The 15,809-nt window shown below is 36.4% G+C and overlaps 1 pseudogene; it reads left to right on the top strand.

The window, feature by feature from the left end:
- Positions 1-4: 4 nt before the first annotated feature.
- Positions 5-12,368, top strand: LOC129297920 (MDIS1-interacting receptor like kinase 2-like; annotated as a pseudogene).
- Positions 12,369-15,809: the final 3,441 nt, after the last annotated feature.

Here is a 15,809-nt window from a genome sequence, read left to right as displayed (position 1 = left end):
CAGGATGCTCTGTATTTGCCTCCACGCAAGACATAAAAACCGAACAAAAGAAGTTTCTGGAAAAATTACATGGAAGAACACGAGAAAATCACAAGAAATAACACAATAAAATTACAAAAAAGGCACTACATTCTCTTATAATTTTAAAATCAAGCTTTTTCTCAAAAAACTTTGGACCCTAAGTCCTTAAAAAAATTTCTAGTATAAATTCTTATAAATTATCCCTTTCTACTTGCTATTAAACTTTTTTTTTAATAAAATATCTACTAGGAGAAAAAAAAATTGTTTAATTTAAAATTTAGGGTCATTATAAAGACAGTCTCACAGGTCAGCCAATCTTAGAGTCATGGGTCTCTCCAGCGCAGAACTCAAGTGCAGCTCAAAGCCCATGTTCATGGCATGGAACAACATGTGATAATTCTTCAGGAAGTGTGATTGAAATAAACTTGGCTTACATTGGCCTTGAAGGTACCCTTCAAAACTTGAATTTCTCTACATTTCCAAATCTTCTTCGTCTTGATCTTAAAACAAACAACCTGATTGGTAGCATACCAAAAAACATTGGGGTTCTCTCCAAACTGCAATACCTTGACCTTTCTACGAATTACCTCTATCATGCCCTAAAAATTAGACGTGACTGGCACGAGATATATGCATAAACATATATTCCTTAAGCCTTGATTAAGGAAACTTTAATATAATATTTTAATTCATTTAAAATAGGATAGAAAATCATTGTAACAATTTTTTAAAGAAATAAAATATTCTTAAACTTTTTGTAAAGATTTTTAACAGAACCTCCCCGAAAACATAGAACCTCAAAAAAATATTTCATCACAATCTATGACATCATCAACTCAGCAAAAGAGAACTCCTCTCCTCCACAACAATCAAATAGCACAATATAGAATCAGGACTCTAACTATAATCTATGTGGAGCACCTAAAACATTATTTGTAAAAATACAATATATGAATTATAAATTTACATCAAAATAGAAATTAACCAAAATGGTGTCTCAACTTCAGTCCAGAAGCAAAATGCCTTTAAGGATCTAATGGAGGTACACAGTCTACTACACTATCTGAGACCAAAAATATTTTTCCAGTGAATGACGTCCCAATAATAATAATTAAACATAAAAAAATTTAACCAATTATGTAAGTTAAAGAAGCAACGATCTTTATAAAAGTTGAATAAATTTCAAAATAAAACGACTTTATAAAATTTTTAAATAAAATCTCGAACCATTAAAATCTCATATTAAATAATGTTATCACTTGATTGCAATGAAGCAAATAAACAAAATCAATAATTATAAATAATTTACTAATTAAAATCAATAGGATGTAAAATTATCAAATAATCAAATTCATATTATAGGAACTTATTAGAACAATTAACAAACATGGACACACAGTCCACGAGGGCAAATAACTAAACATGGCTCTTGCCACGAAAACAAACGTGAACACATAGTCCACGAGGGCAAATAATCAAACGCAGCCGAAGCCACAAATCAAACGTGGACACACAGTCCATGAGGGTATGTAATCAAACGCAGCCGAAGCTACAAAACAAACGTGAGTATGATGCTCACGAATAACCATCCCTTCGTTTCACATGCGTTGGCCATCGCACGGGGCTAGCACCTCCTATATACACCCTACTAGCTAGGTGTACCATGGCGCGCCAAGGGCTAACGGAACTGCCGTTAGCAATCAGTATTCTATATAAAGTCCCTTTTTAAAACCATTTTTAAACATACGAGAAAATCATCACTTTCATGATACAGTTTTCATTCTCAAAATCAAACTCGCATGAATACTTTTAAACATTAAAACTTGTCAGAATCAAATTTCATATCCGATGCCCATGCTTGCATTTATTGAATAAAAAAAATTTTCAATGTCGAACTCGCATGAATCATTCTCTGTATCAATCCAATATTTGATAAAATAAAAATCTCATAATCAAAGTTCAAACTTGACTTGATTGATCAAATAACATTTCAAATTTTGTAAAGCTAATTTCTCAAAATAAAGAAATGTTAATCAACAAATATCCAATAACCGCATTAATGCTATTAAAATGATTTTTAAAAAAACATAGTATTTTAGTAAAGGAAATTTTGATTGAAAAAAATCAGTTGGGACGCTATCCACTTACTTGTAGTATCCTCAAGGCTCCAAACTCATTTCTTATGACTCTATTTGAGCTTCCCTTCTTCCAAACATCCTATAACATATAATATATAATAATATTTTAACAGACTTTATTATTTTTTTAAAACCAACAAGACCCCATTTCGAGAGAACCTACTCAACTAAAATTAACAATAATAATTTTGAATTTTTTAAGAACACAATTCATTCATAAAATTTTTTTTTCTCTTAAGCTTTTTACCAAACATTTAATGTGTGACATTTCAAACCATTCAATAAAACACGAGACCTTTAATTCTATTACCCAACCATTTTCAAGCATTCAAATATAACTTCCAAAATAATAATGTACTTTATAACCTTTCAATTTTGTAACTCTCAACAATTCAAAACTCAAATAAGACCTCAATAACTTCTTAAATAAACTCCTTTGCAATGCTCAAATTAAAACTCTACTAAATAACCTTTGAATCAATCATCCTTTTTGCCTCAATCATTACAACTTTAGAAAACACACAGTCAAGCAAAAACTCTCCAAACGGGCATTTAATCAAATAATTTATGGGTATCAATATTTAAGCTCATATTAATCTCTTCTTCATCAATATCACTTCCTTAAAATTTTTGATAGCAATGTTATAATGAATTTCAATTAAAATACAAACCCACTCCATCATCTCCTTCTCTTATACAACCACAAATTTCATCTTTAATCAAGCTTTTCCTTTATACACATTACAACCAGTCAAGCTTTTCCTTTATGGAGAAAATTTTTGCACCTCAATTCATCAACTCATACACCTGCTCGCACGAAAATAAATATGGAGAAGACTTGAAGTTTTTGTACCAGAAATTTCCAAACAAAGACAGTGAAAGGGAGAAGAAATTACACCTTAAGCTGAACAGGGGAGGGAAAATCTGATGCATCATACAAAAAAAGAAGAACAAAGCCAGCAAAATCAAATCAAGAATAAAAAGAAGCATCAGTAGCAGCTCCGTCTAGTTTTTTAGCTTCCATGAATCAGCTCCCACGCACTAGCAACAACGCAGTCGCGAGTGAAGGAGGCAAATCATCGAACGAGGAAGATGACTAGGCGATAACAAGCACGCTATTATCACTAGCTAGAGGATAAGACCACGGAGAGGAAGATGATAGGAAGGATATTTCGGATCTGAAGTTCGAAGCTACTGGAATCAAGAAAAAAATTTCCAACTCTCTTCCTCTGGTCTAGAACGCGTGTGCACTGTCGAAAAAGAGAAGAAAAGAAGAGGAAAGAAAATGGGGAAGACTTGACTGGAGGTAAAGCGACAAGAGCTCGCCGGAAAAATCAAAGAGCAACAGAGGGAGCTGGCATCGGTGAAGCTTAAGTCGAAAGATCTCAAAATTTTTTTCACCCTTCTGTGCGTCTGACCGAGAGGGGAGAGAAATAAAAATCTGACTATTAGAAAATCATAAAAATTACAAGAGAGGGCATAGCTTTTTCTTTAATAACATAAGAGAAATGGGCACTTCTTGTAATCTTTTCCAAAATTTTACACTAATAAAATTTAGCCTATTGGTCAAAAGAATTCAAACTCTGAACCTTCAAGTAAACTATTAGCATAAGTTTCACTAAATCACCACTTTTCATTTATCATAAAACTAATTTAAATAAAATATAAATTGAGAGAATATATATATATATATATATATATTTGAAATTTTAAGGTCATTACAACCTCAATGGCACTTTACCTATTTCTCTTGCTAATTTGACTCAAGTTTACGAGCTTGATGTTTCACGAAAGTTTCACTAAATCACCACTTTTCATTTATCATAAAACTAATTTAAATAAAATATAAATTGAGAGAATATATATTTATATATATTTGAAATTTTAAGGTCATTACAACCTCAATGGCACTTTACCTATTTCTCTTGCTAATTTGACTCAAGTTTACGAGCTTGATGTTTCACGAAACAATATTACCGAGACACTAGACCCTCATCTTTTTCCTGATGGTTCTGATCAGCCCAAGAGTGGACTGATAGGGATCAGAAATCTTCTCTTTCAGGACACCCTACTTGGTAGTAGAATTCCAGATGAAGTAGGGAATATAAGAAACTTAACTGTGCTAGCTTTAGATGGGAATAGCTTTTATGGACCTATTCCTCCATCTCTTGGGAACTGCACACATTTAAGTGTTCTTAAAATGTCTGAAAACCAACTCTCAGGGATGATTCCTCCTAGTTTTGGTGGATTGACTAACCTATCTGAGGTGTTCTTACACATAAATAAATTAGATAGTCCTGTCCCACAAGAATTTGGAAACCTTTTATGTTAAACTGTCTTGCATCTTGCTGAAAACAACTTGGCACAGAAACTGAATGAAAACAAGCAATTCTTATTCTTTTCAAGTCTGCCTCTTACACAACCATAAGGGTCCTATTTATAGCCCTGGAATCGTGAAACTGAACCATACAAATTTAAAGGGAGGTTACAAAAATTAAGGGGAGGTTACAAAGAGTTTATTATGCTCCATTATGTTTGTGTCTTCCGTTTCTGCTCTATTATGTGTGTGCCTTCTGTTTCTTCTCGTTTCTGCTCTTTCCGTTTCATCCTCCTCGGGTTGGGCAGAACTCGCCCTTGAGTTAAATTCATCATCTTTATCAACATACAGAGATAGATCAGCGACATTAAAGGTGGCAGATACACCATAAGAACCAGGTAATTCTACCTTGTAAGTATTGTTGTTGATCCTTTGCATTATCTTGAATGGACCATCAGCTCGTAGGGACAACTTGGCATTTAGCTGTTTAGGAAATCGTTCCTTTTGTAGATCTATCCAAACCAAGTCTCCTACCTTAAAAGTCTACTGTCTTCAATGCTTGTCATGTTGAGCTTTATATCTCAAATTCTGCTTTTGGATTCGCTCGCGGACTTGCTCATGCAACTTCTTAATTTCCTTAGCCCTTTGGTCAGCATCAAAGCTATATTGCTGCTTATCAAGTGAAGGGCTCAAGTCTAGTAGACTAAGGGGATGAGTGCCATAAACAACCTCAAACGGACACTTCCCAATTGCTTGATTGACAGAGTTATTATAAGCAAACTTAACTTGAGCAAGAATAAGATCCTACTACTTCAAATTCTTCCCCACAAAACTGCGAAGAAGATTACCAAGAATCCTATTTATAGCTTCAATTTGACCATCTGTCTGGGGATGACTAGCGCTGCTAAATTGGAGCTTAGTTCCCATCTTCTTCCATAGCGTCCGCCAAAAGTGGCTAAGAAACTTCACATCATGGTCAGAAGTGATAGTTTTAGGAATGCCATGAAGATGCACAATCTCCTTAAAGTATAAGTTTGCTACTTGAATAGCATCGTTGGTCTTCTGGCATGGGATGAAATGGGCTATTTTTAAGAAACAATCCACAACTACCATGATAGAATCTTTTTGCCTCTGAGTCCATGGTAAACCCAGAACAAAATCCATAGTTATATCTTCCTAGGGTGCTTCTGGAATTGGCAGAGGCATGTATAGTCCGGTATTCTGACCCTTGGATTTAGCCAAGTGACAAATTCTGCATCTTTGTATATGCCTGTTGACATCTCATTCAAGTCAAGGCTAGTAAAAGTTCTCCTTTACCAGATCAACTATTTTATCCCGTCCAAAATGTCTAGCTAATCCACCATCATGTGCTTCCTAAATTATGGCTTCTCTCAAGGAACCCTGTGGAATACAGTGGGTTTTACCTTGAAATAAAAACCCGTCGTGTCTATAGAACTGGTGGAAAGGTTGATTTACAGTTGCTTTCTATACTCCTTGAAAATCAGGATCATCCTGATACAACTCTTTGACAAAGTCAAATCCAACAACCTTAGTTTGTAGTATTGTAAGTAGCACATGGCGACGACTAAGGGCATCAGTTATGAAGTTCAAAGTTCTAGCCTTATGTTTGATAAGGAATGGATAAAAATGTAAGAATTCACTCCAACGAGCATGTTTGCAACTGATCTTCTGCTGGGAGTTTAAATACTTGAGAGCCTCATGATCAGAAAAAAGTATGAACTCTTTATTCAGGAGATAATAACTCCAATATTGAAGAGCTTGGACAATGGCATAGAATTCCTTGTCATAGGTAGAATATCTGAGCTTGGCATCATTGAGCTTCTGACTAAAAAAGGCAATGGGATGGTCCTCCTGGCTTAAGACAGCACCAATGCCGGTGTTAGAAGCATCACAGCTAACTTTAAACATCAAAATTAGGAAGAGCTAGGACTGGAGCTTCAGTCAACTTCTTCTTAAGCTCCTTAAAGCTTTTCTGAGCTTGCTCTGTCTACTGAAACTTCTCTCCTTTGGTGTAGTCTGTAAGTAGTGCAGCAATTGAGCTAAAATTACGGATGAACCTCCTATAGAAAGAAGCTAATCCGTGGAAGCTTCAAACCTCCTGGATAGATTTTGGAATTGGCCAGTTGTCAATGGCTATAACTTTGCTTGGATCAACGCAAACACCCTTTGCAGTAATGATGTATCCCAAGAACACAACTTCGCTGGTGAGGAAAGTGTACTTCTTGAGATTTGCATAAAGCTTCTGTTCACGCAAGGCTTGCAAAACTTGCCGCAAGTGATCTAAATGCTCCTCTTGATTCTTACTATAAATAAGAATATCGTCAAAGTACACAACAACGAATTTTCTAATGAAAGGCTCAATACCTGATTCATCAGGCGCATAAATGTACTAGGGGCATTTATTAATCCGAAAGGCATCACATTCCACTCATATAAGCCATCTCTGGTCTTGAAAGTGGTCTTTCACTCATCTCCTGGCTGAATTCTGATTTGATGGTACCCACTACGAAGGTTAATTTTGGAGAAAGTAGTGGCACCATACAACTGGTCTAATATATCATCAAGCTGAGGTATCGAAAACCGATACTTAATAGTGATCTTATTGACGGCTCAGCAGTCAATACACATTCTCCAACTCCCATCCTTCTTAGGTACTAGAAGAACAGGTACAGCACAAGGGCTGACACTTTCTCAAACTAACCCTTTCTTCAATAACTCTTCAACTTGTCGTTAAACTTTGGCATGTTCCTGGGGACTCATCCTGTAAGCAAGCTTATTAGGAATGATTGTTCCTGGAATGAAGTCAATGGCATACTGTATGTCTCGTATTGGAGGCAACCCTGGTGGTATCTTATCAGATATTACATCTGAAAATTCTGACAATAGCGGAATGACTCTAGGTGGATTGGCCGTCTCGTCGTTCACCTCAAGCACCAGAATAAAGCTCATCATTTGGGCTTCGGATTTTGATACTTTGAATTCCTTCTTAGTCAACAAAGACACTAACAGCTTAGAGACACTAGATTTCTTTGAAGATTGGCTAATCTCACTGGGTGGTAGAGGCGTTAGTGTGAACTTGACACCATCTTTTGTAAAAGAATAAGTATTCACTCGCCCGTTGTGCATAACATGTCGGTCATATTGCCGTGGCCTCCCTAAGAGAAGGTGGCATGCATCCATGGGAACAACATCACATAAAACTTCATCACAATATCAATTCCCAATAGAAAAGGTCACAAGGCATTGTTTAGAAACTTTTACCTCATTCCCTTTGTTGAGCAAGTGCAGCTTGTAAGGTTGTGGATGATCTTGTGTTGGCAACTTTAATTTCTCCACCATGTAGTCAGATACTACATTTTCACAGCTTCCACTGTCAATGATGACATTACAATCTTTTCCTTGAGCCGTGCAACAAGTGTGAAAAATGTTGCGTCATAGCTAAGGTTCTTCTTTGACTATTATTGTATGCAGACTTCATCTAAGCACCAATGCTTCTCCTTGATTAGCAGGTGTGACCTCCTCATCATATACAGGATCAGTGTCATAGAACTCAGTGTCTTCCTCTTCTTCTTCAAGTGCTTCATACCCTGATCCTTCCTTAATGGTGATAACCCATCGAGTAGGACAGTCCGTAGCAATGTGGCCAAATCCTTAGCATTTAAAGCATTTGACTGCTTTAGAACTAGATTCCTTGGCAACATTGGATGGTGGTTTGTGCATACCAGTAGGTTGTGGCTTGTTTAAGGAGTTGGTCTGCTGAAATTCTGCCTTACGGCCTTCTGGATAACCCCTAGAGGACGAAGACTGGAAAGTGGACCTCTTGGGTATCTGCTTCTCAACACACAGGGCTAGACAGATGACATCATCTAAGGTCCAATATTGTTGAAGCTGGACTAGATGACTAATATGTGTTTAAGCCTGCAAGGTACTGAGCTATTGTTTGCTCCTCCTTCTCCTGAATATCACACTTCATCATGAGTTGTTCAAACTCTCTAGTATATTCTTCTACAGATAAGGATCTCTGTCGAAGATTTTACAACTGGATAAAATTATCCTGGTGGTAATGATCTGGCAGAAATTTCCTAGTGAGCTGGCATTTCATTTTCTCCCAGGTCTCAATCTTGTGCTTTCCCTCACGTTCCCGCTTCTATCTGAGGTTTTCCCACTAAATAGAAGCATGTTTCTTGAGTTTGAGGGCAATAATCTTGACTTTCTGCATATTTGGAATCTCCTTGTATTCAAATACTCATTCAACAGTTTACAGCCAATCTATAAACTCGTCTGGCTGGAGCCTTCCCACGAATTCAGGAATGTCAACCTTGATGTCATTAGGCCGGAATTTTTGTTGTCATGGGCGGCGGCGGTTGTCGGTAGATGACGAACTACTGCTTCCTGAATCTCCCTCTAAGTTTTCTCTGTTGTTGTTTAACAGAGTTTGCTGCAATTCTACAGTGGCTTCCAACTCTCATATCCTACGTCTCATCTCTTCCATCTTAACCTCGTGCACATGTCTACGTCTTGGAGGCATTTTGGATAAGTGTCAAGGCTAGGGATATGGAAAAGATTGGGGTGCAGATGGAAATGTTGAAGGATATAGGGGTAAAGTGAGATTTTTTCAAAAGGCTAGGGGCAACATGGAGATTTTAGACTGTCTAAGGGGTAAAATAGAGATTCTGGAAGAATGATGGGTCAGATTGCAATTTATGAAAAATATAGGGGTTAAAATGGAATTCAGGTAAAATAAAGGGGCAAAAGTGTAATTTTAGGAAGTTTAGGGGTTAAAATGGAATTTCAAAAAAATTTAGGGGTCAATATAAAATTTCATAAAAATTAGAGGCCAATTTGGAATTACCGAAAGATTTAGGGCAAAAATGTAATTTATGAAACTTTGGCTGACTGGGTACAGTGACGTGGTGACGATGACATGTGGCAGAACACTACTAGGCTGACCTGTCGTTGACCGGTCAGATCGCTGACGTGGCAGCTGACGTCAACGTCTTCAACCTCTGGATGGCGCGTGACGGCCCGTGTATCAGCGGCGAGGCGCTTGGACTTCTGGGGACGGCGCGTGACGGCGCGTGTGGCGTTTTCCTGTGACAGGGAACCTTTTGTTCCACGTTTTCAGACCTCCTAAGCACGATGGTGATGTTAGTTTTTCAAGAAAATGCCTGGATTGCAAAACACGAAGACGTCAGGGACTCCTCCTCTGAATCTCTCTTCTTTCCGACATACTTTCTCAACTGTAATTCACTCTCTCGCTCTCTGGACCAGCTCTGATACCAAAATGGCACAGAAACCAAATGAAAATAAGCAATTCTTATTCTTTTCAAGTCTGCCTCTTACACAACCATAAGGGTCCTATTTATAGTCTTGGAATCGTGAAACTGAACCATACAAATTTAAAGGGAGGTTACAGAAATTAAGGGGAGGTTACAAAGAGTTTATTATGCTCCATTATGTGTGTGTCTTTCGTTTCTGCTCTATTATGTGTGTGCCTTCCGTTTCTGCTCTGTTTCTGCTCTTTCCGTTTCACAACTTCATAGGAGAGCTACCACCGCAAGTGTGTAAAGGTGGTAAGCTTGTCAATTTCACTGCTGACTACAATAGTTTCACCAGCCCAATCCCAATAAGCCTGAGAAATTGCTTATCCTTATATAGGGTTCGAATGGAATCTAACCAACTAAGGGGTTATGCAGATCAAGATTTTAGAGTGTATCCTAATCTTACTTACATGGACTTTAGCTACAATAACGTGCAAGGTGAGATCTCTTCAGATTGGGGAAGGTGCAAAAATTTGTGGTATCTTGGTATATCTGAAAATTCAATAGGTGGCACTATAGCTGATGAGATTTTTCAGTTGAACCAACTTGCAGAGCTAGATCTATCTTCCAATCAAATATTTGGAGAGATTCCTTCGCAAATAGGGAATTCCTCTAGCCTCTTCACTCTATCTTTGAGTAGCAACAAACTTTTAGGATTGATACCGACAAGCATTGGAAAGTTTTCTAATTTGCAAACATTAGACCTGTCAGCAAACATGCTAAAAGGATCAATCCCTTATGAGATAGGGGAATGCTCAAACTTGTTGAGTTTAAATTTGAGCAACAATGAGTTGAATGGAACAATCCCATACCAAATTGGAAATCTGGCAGCCTTACAAGATCTTTTGGACTTCAGTTACAATTCACTTTCTGGCCAAATTCCATCTGATCTTGGCAAGCTCAAAAATTTGATAATCTTGAATATCTCTCACAACAATCTATCTGGTTCTATCCCCGATTCCCTTGGTGAAATGTTGAGCTTGTCAAGCATTAACCTCTCCTACAACAATTTGGAGGGTCATGTGCCTAATAGTGGCATATTTAATTCTTCCTATCCAGTTGATTTACGTAACAACAAAGAATTATGTGGGAATATACAAGGCCTGCAATCTTGCAATGTCTCAGTCCTAGAACCTGGAAGTGGAAGCAACAAAAAGAAAGTCATAGCAGCAATTGTTTGTTCTTTGGGAGGTGCACTGCTTGTTTCATCAGCTTTAGTTTGCATTCTTGTTTTTGGCTGCAAGACAAGAGTGATGAAACAGATCCCGGCAAATGAGAACAAAAATCCATTTTCTATACGGCATTTCAATGGTAAAATTTTTTATGAAGACATAATTGAAGCCACTAAGAACTTTGATGACACCTACTGCATTGGCGAGGGAACATTAGGAAAAGTTTACCAAGCGGAGATACCAGGAGGCCGAGTAGTTGCTGTTAAAAAGTTAGGATGTGAGGCAGACAGCTTAGACTTTGAAAGTATAAAATCCTTTAAAAGTGAGATAGAAGCCATGATTGAGATACGTCACCGGAACATTGTTAAGTTGTATGGATTTTGCTTAGACCCCAGGCACACATTTTTGACTTATGAGTATGGAAAAAGGAAGCTTAGTTGATATGCTGAGAAATGACCAAAAAGCTATTGAGTTAGATTGGCCAAAGAGAGTTATAATTGTCAAAGGAGTAGCGCAAGCTTTGTCTTATATGCATCATGATTGTAACCCGCCAATAATCCACAGAGACATATCAAGCAAGAATGTATTATTGTCCGAAAATCTAGAAGCGCATATCTCAGACTTTGGCACTGCAAGGTTCCTGAAGCCAGATTCACCTATCTGGACTTCCTTTGCTGGCACATTTGGTTATGCTGCTCCAGGTTAGCTTCTTATCCTATTTGTCACTCTATTAAGCTTTAAATTAACTTGTCACATTCTCCTTCACAACTTGTAATTAGTTCTTACAAAAGAAGACTCATATTTTAACCGCAAAAGGTCATCTAAAATTTCCTAAATTTTTCTACTTCACTAATGTTTAAGTTTGAGAGCTGATATTTTAGAGCAGTCACATTAGTTTCAAACTTCTAATTTGTTAAAATTCTTCCAGTATGGATTATCTTTAGAAATTGACCAATATAATTTCATATTTCTTTTTGTCATTAATGCAATTGGCCAATGATGACTTCCAACTGGCTGGGGCAGAGTTTGCATACACAATGGCAGTGACTGGAAAGTGTGATGTGTTCAGCTTTGGCGTTTTAGCTTTTGAGATTCTCATGGGAAATCATCCAGCAGAACTAATTTCCCACATACAAGCATCTGGTTTTCAAAACATCAACTTCAAAGATATTTTAGACCCACGTCTGTCACCTCCAACAAAGGAAAAAAGCTTGAAAGAATTGGCTATGATAAGTAATTTGGCTGTTTCTTGTTTACAAACAAACCCCCAATCTCGCCCAACAATGCAAAGCATTACTTACATGCTTGACAAGAAGACAACTCATGATTCATGATTATGCTTGCTTGCTTGTTTTCTCGATGGGTTTTGCGATAGGCAAGTGGTAGGTGCACCATTGTTTACATGTTTAGAAACTTGTAGTCATTTGGATATAAGTTTTATTTTATTATTATTCTGTCTTTTCTTGGGTTTGGCGTGAACAAAGTTGAATTATCAATAACAGAAGTGGCCAGAAACATTGAGTCACACCCGCAAGTTTCTTTGGGATTGTATTAAGCTGTGGATTGATTTGGTTGGGCAATGCAATTGGCTTCTTAAAAGCAATGTTTTTTGTTACAGTTTCAATGGTTTCTGACTTTCTCCGATCATGTATTTCCAGGATACGCAAAGCAAACATATACAGAATATTGGTCATAAAAAATCAGAGCTAAATTTCTGAAGGAAATAATATAGCGTAGTAAAGCAATTGAAAATTCATTTGAATGCACTTTCGCCATGGTATATTATAAGCCAACAATCACATTATAGTTAGTTGTTTATGTACATGGAAAAAGGAAGCTTAACACTGCAAATTCTCGCATTATAGTTAATGTCAGAAATATTTAAAACCGCATTGAGTTTTCTTTTTCCTTTTCTTTTCTTTTTTTTTTTTTAATTGTGTTTCTCTGCGACAAGTTAATGTAGGATCAGTGTTTAGAATTTCCCGACAAATGAAGATGAAAAAGATCGCAGTATCCTTTCCAACAACAATAGGCAAAGATCACGAACTCAATCAAAGATGAAAGATGTAATGACCTGGGAATTTACAATTTTTTTTTAAAATGCACTGAATGATTAATTCAAAAAATTCAATAACTGTAAAGGAAAGAAAAATGAAGGGGGTCCAACAATAGTAAAAAATAAAAAATAATTATGAAATAATCTAATATAAAAAAAACTAATTAAGAAAATTAAGATTTAGAATAAAGTATTTTAAGAGTATTGTTATAAATTTCAAGGAAAATTTATTATTTGTCTAGGCGGGATAGCGCATTTTGCCAAGTTACATGAAATTAATGAAATGCCCTTTTTGAAAAAAAAAAAACGAAAATGAAATACATTTCAGCCATTTCTTTTCGTTCTGGTCAATCATTTTCACATGCTCCAGAACAAATTAGAAGAGAGAGAGATCAATCTTCGTTAAAACCCTCCATTTCCCTTTTTTTGCTCCTCCGCCCTGCAGCCGCCGTCGACCAGTGCTGCAGTGCAGCAGCTCGTCTGTGCTTCCTCCATTGCTGTGGGTTCATTGCCACCAGATTTTTCTTATCATTTCTGTTTTGCGTTGCTAGAACCTTCTTTTCCTTCCTGTCCTCTGTTGATGTCGTTCTGTGGGTGCGAGCACGTGCACTCAAAGCCTCCATTCTTCTGCTCATCGTCCTCTGTTCACGCTGCTGGTTGTCGCTCAGTTCCTTGGTTCCGTTTAGTTAATTAGTTCCCCTGCACCGCACTTCCCTTTTGGTGAAGGGACTTCGAACCTTTCTCCGCGTTCCTCTTTGCGTCATCGGTGAGCCAAATTCCACCTCCTTTTCTTTTCCTCATATCTGATCTGCATGTGAGTGTGTGATTAGATGGCTGAAATTGTAATGGCTTAGGAATTTGAGAAAAATTAAGGGTGTGGTAATGTGTTTAAATGATCATTATATTAATCTTTATGACTATATTGAAAGGACTGCTGGTGTAGTTGGATGCTTGTGCAAATATTAACCATTAGATTCCACGTTCGAATCTTTTTGAGGCTAGGGAAATTTATTTTTGGGCATTTTACTTTATAAAATTATCAAATTACCCTCGTCCCAATCAGATTTTTTTTTTTTTTCTTTCTTTCTTGGCTTCTTCGAGTCAGTCAAAAGGGGGGTGCTCTGATTTTTTCTCTCCCCCGTCGTGCTTCCTCTGTATCTCCGTCTTGTTCCTTCCCGTTTCAACCGTCGCCGGCGTGAACCTTCACTTCGTCCGCCACTGATTAGCTAAGTTCATGGTTTCTTTCCTTTCCTGGTTCAGATCGATGGAGTCTTCTCCCTTCACCGTCAATTTCTGAATCACTCTTGCTGCCATCAGTTCTCCTCCGTTTTCCCCTGTTTCGTGCGTCGCTAGCCAACATTCATCTCCTTCTTCTTCATTGTTCGAGCAACAGCATCTCCTTCATCTAGCTCCCACCATTGTTGATTAGAGGTAAGGATTTTCTGCTCTTCCTCCCTCATTGGTTCTGCGCAAGTATGTGTGTTAGTGGATGAAGTGGTGCTTGGTTTCTCACTGCTGAACCTGTGCGTGTGAATCTGTGGTAGCATTGTTGAAGTTGAAATTCCTATCTTGATTTTTACTGCCGTCTGTGGCTGTTGAGGAAGAGGAAATATATATATATATATATATGGAATTAAGCTAAAGTTAAATACTGAAAAGCTAATAAGGATAATTATGTATCGGAAATTTTGAATTAAATTAATTTTGTTTGGTGTGGTTGAAGCTGTGAATTCTTCTCCTTGTGATACCATGCATGTTGGAGTTTGAAGGGAAAAACTGAGTTTAGCTGAAACTTTTAGTACTAAACATAAGAGTATGAGAATGTGAGTTTGAATTTTAATTGAGTTTGAATTGATTATTGATTACAATATTGTTATTGTGAAAATTTTTGAAAGTGAAATTGAAAAAAGAAGTTAGTATTTATTTAAAAATTAATGCTCATAAAATGTTTGATAAAGTATACGTTATGAAAGTTTTACTTGAATTTTAATTTACTAAAATTTTATTAAATTCTTGGAAGACATAATTGGTCTGACTATCATTATCTTGTTAATTGAGCTTGTCACTGGCTATGGAAATTTGATTACGAAGATATTGTGTAGCTAGTTGAGTTTTTTGGAATTATTAGGTTGAAAATTTGTTGGGTAATAAATTTGAATGTTAAAAGTTTTATTATGAAATAGGAAATAATGTCAATTTGATATTTTGACGAAAGTTTAATTGGAGATTGTATTTTAATAAAGTATTAAGTTATGACTTTGAGGGATTTTTTTCTATGTGAAAAGTCCTAGTTGTAAGAGTTTCAAACCCATTATAATTTAATGTTCAACCTAGTTGTAAGAGTTTCAAACCCATATAATTTAATGTTGATGGCAATAATGTTTGAGAGGGAACTGTTGAACTGGTTAAAATTTATCAAAAATTTATTATATTTTTAGGGTATTTGGAAGAGGAGAAGTTCGACTCAAGTGGTAAATAGATGAACTATAAATTTTGAAAAAACACTTCAAGTAAGTAGATAACGTCCCAATTAATTTATTTATTAGAATTTTTTTATCAAATATTGCTTTAACAATTTACATATATTTATACATTATTTCTTTTGCATTAGCTACTTTTTATTAATTAAATTGTTTTATTTCTTGAGGTCATGACTTATAATTTTTAGATTGACAAAAATGCTTTTACAAATTCTAATAGTCTTTATTTGATAAAGCTAATTATGAAAATTGGTGAACAATTTATGAGATATTAGTTATAAAT

The sequence above is a fragment of the Prosopis cineraria genome, unplaced genomic scaffold, assembly GCF_029017545.1.
Source record: "Prosopis cineraria cultivar Desert tree isolate PC_DT_omini unplaced genomic scaffold, ASM2901754v1 PC654, whole genome shotgun sequence".
Classification (NCBI taxonomy): Eukaryota; Viridiplantae; Streptophyta; class Magnoliopsida; order Fabales; family Fabaceae; genus Prosopis; species Prosopis cineraria.
Note: the sequence above shows the minus strand (reverse complement) of the source record. Positions and strands in the feature narration are given on the sequence as shown.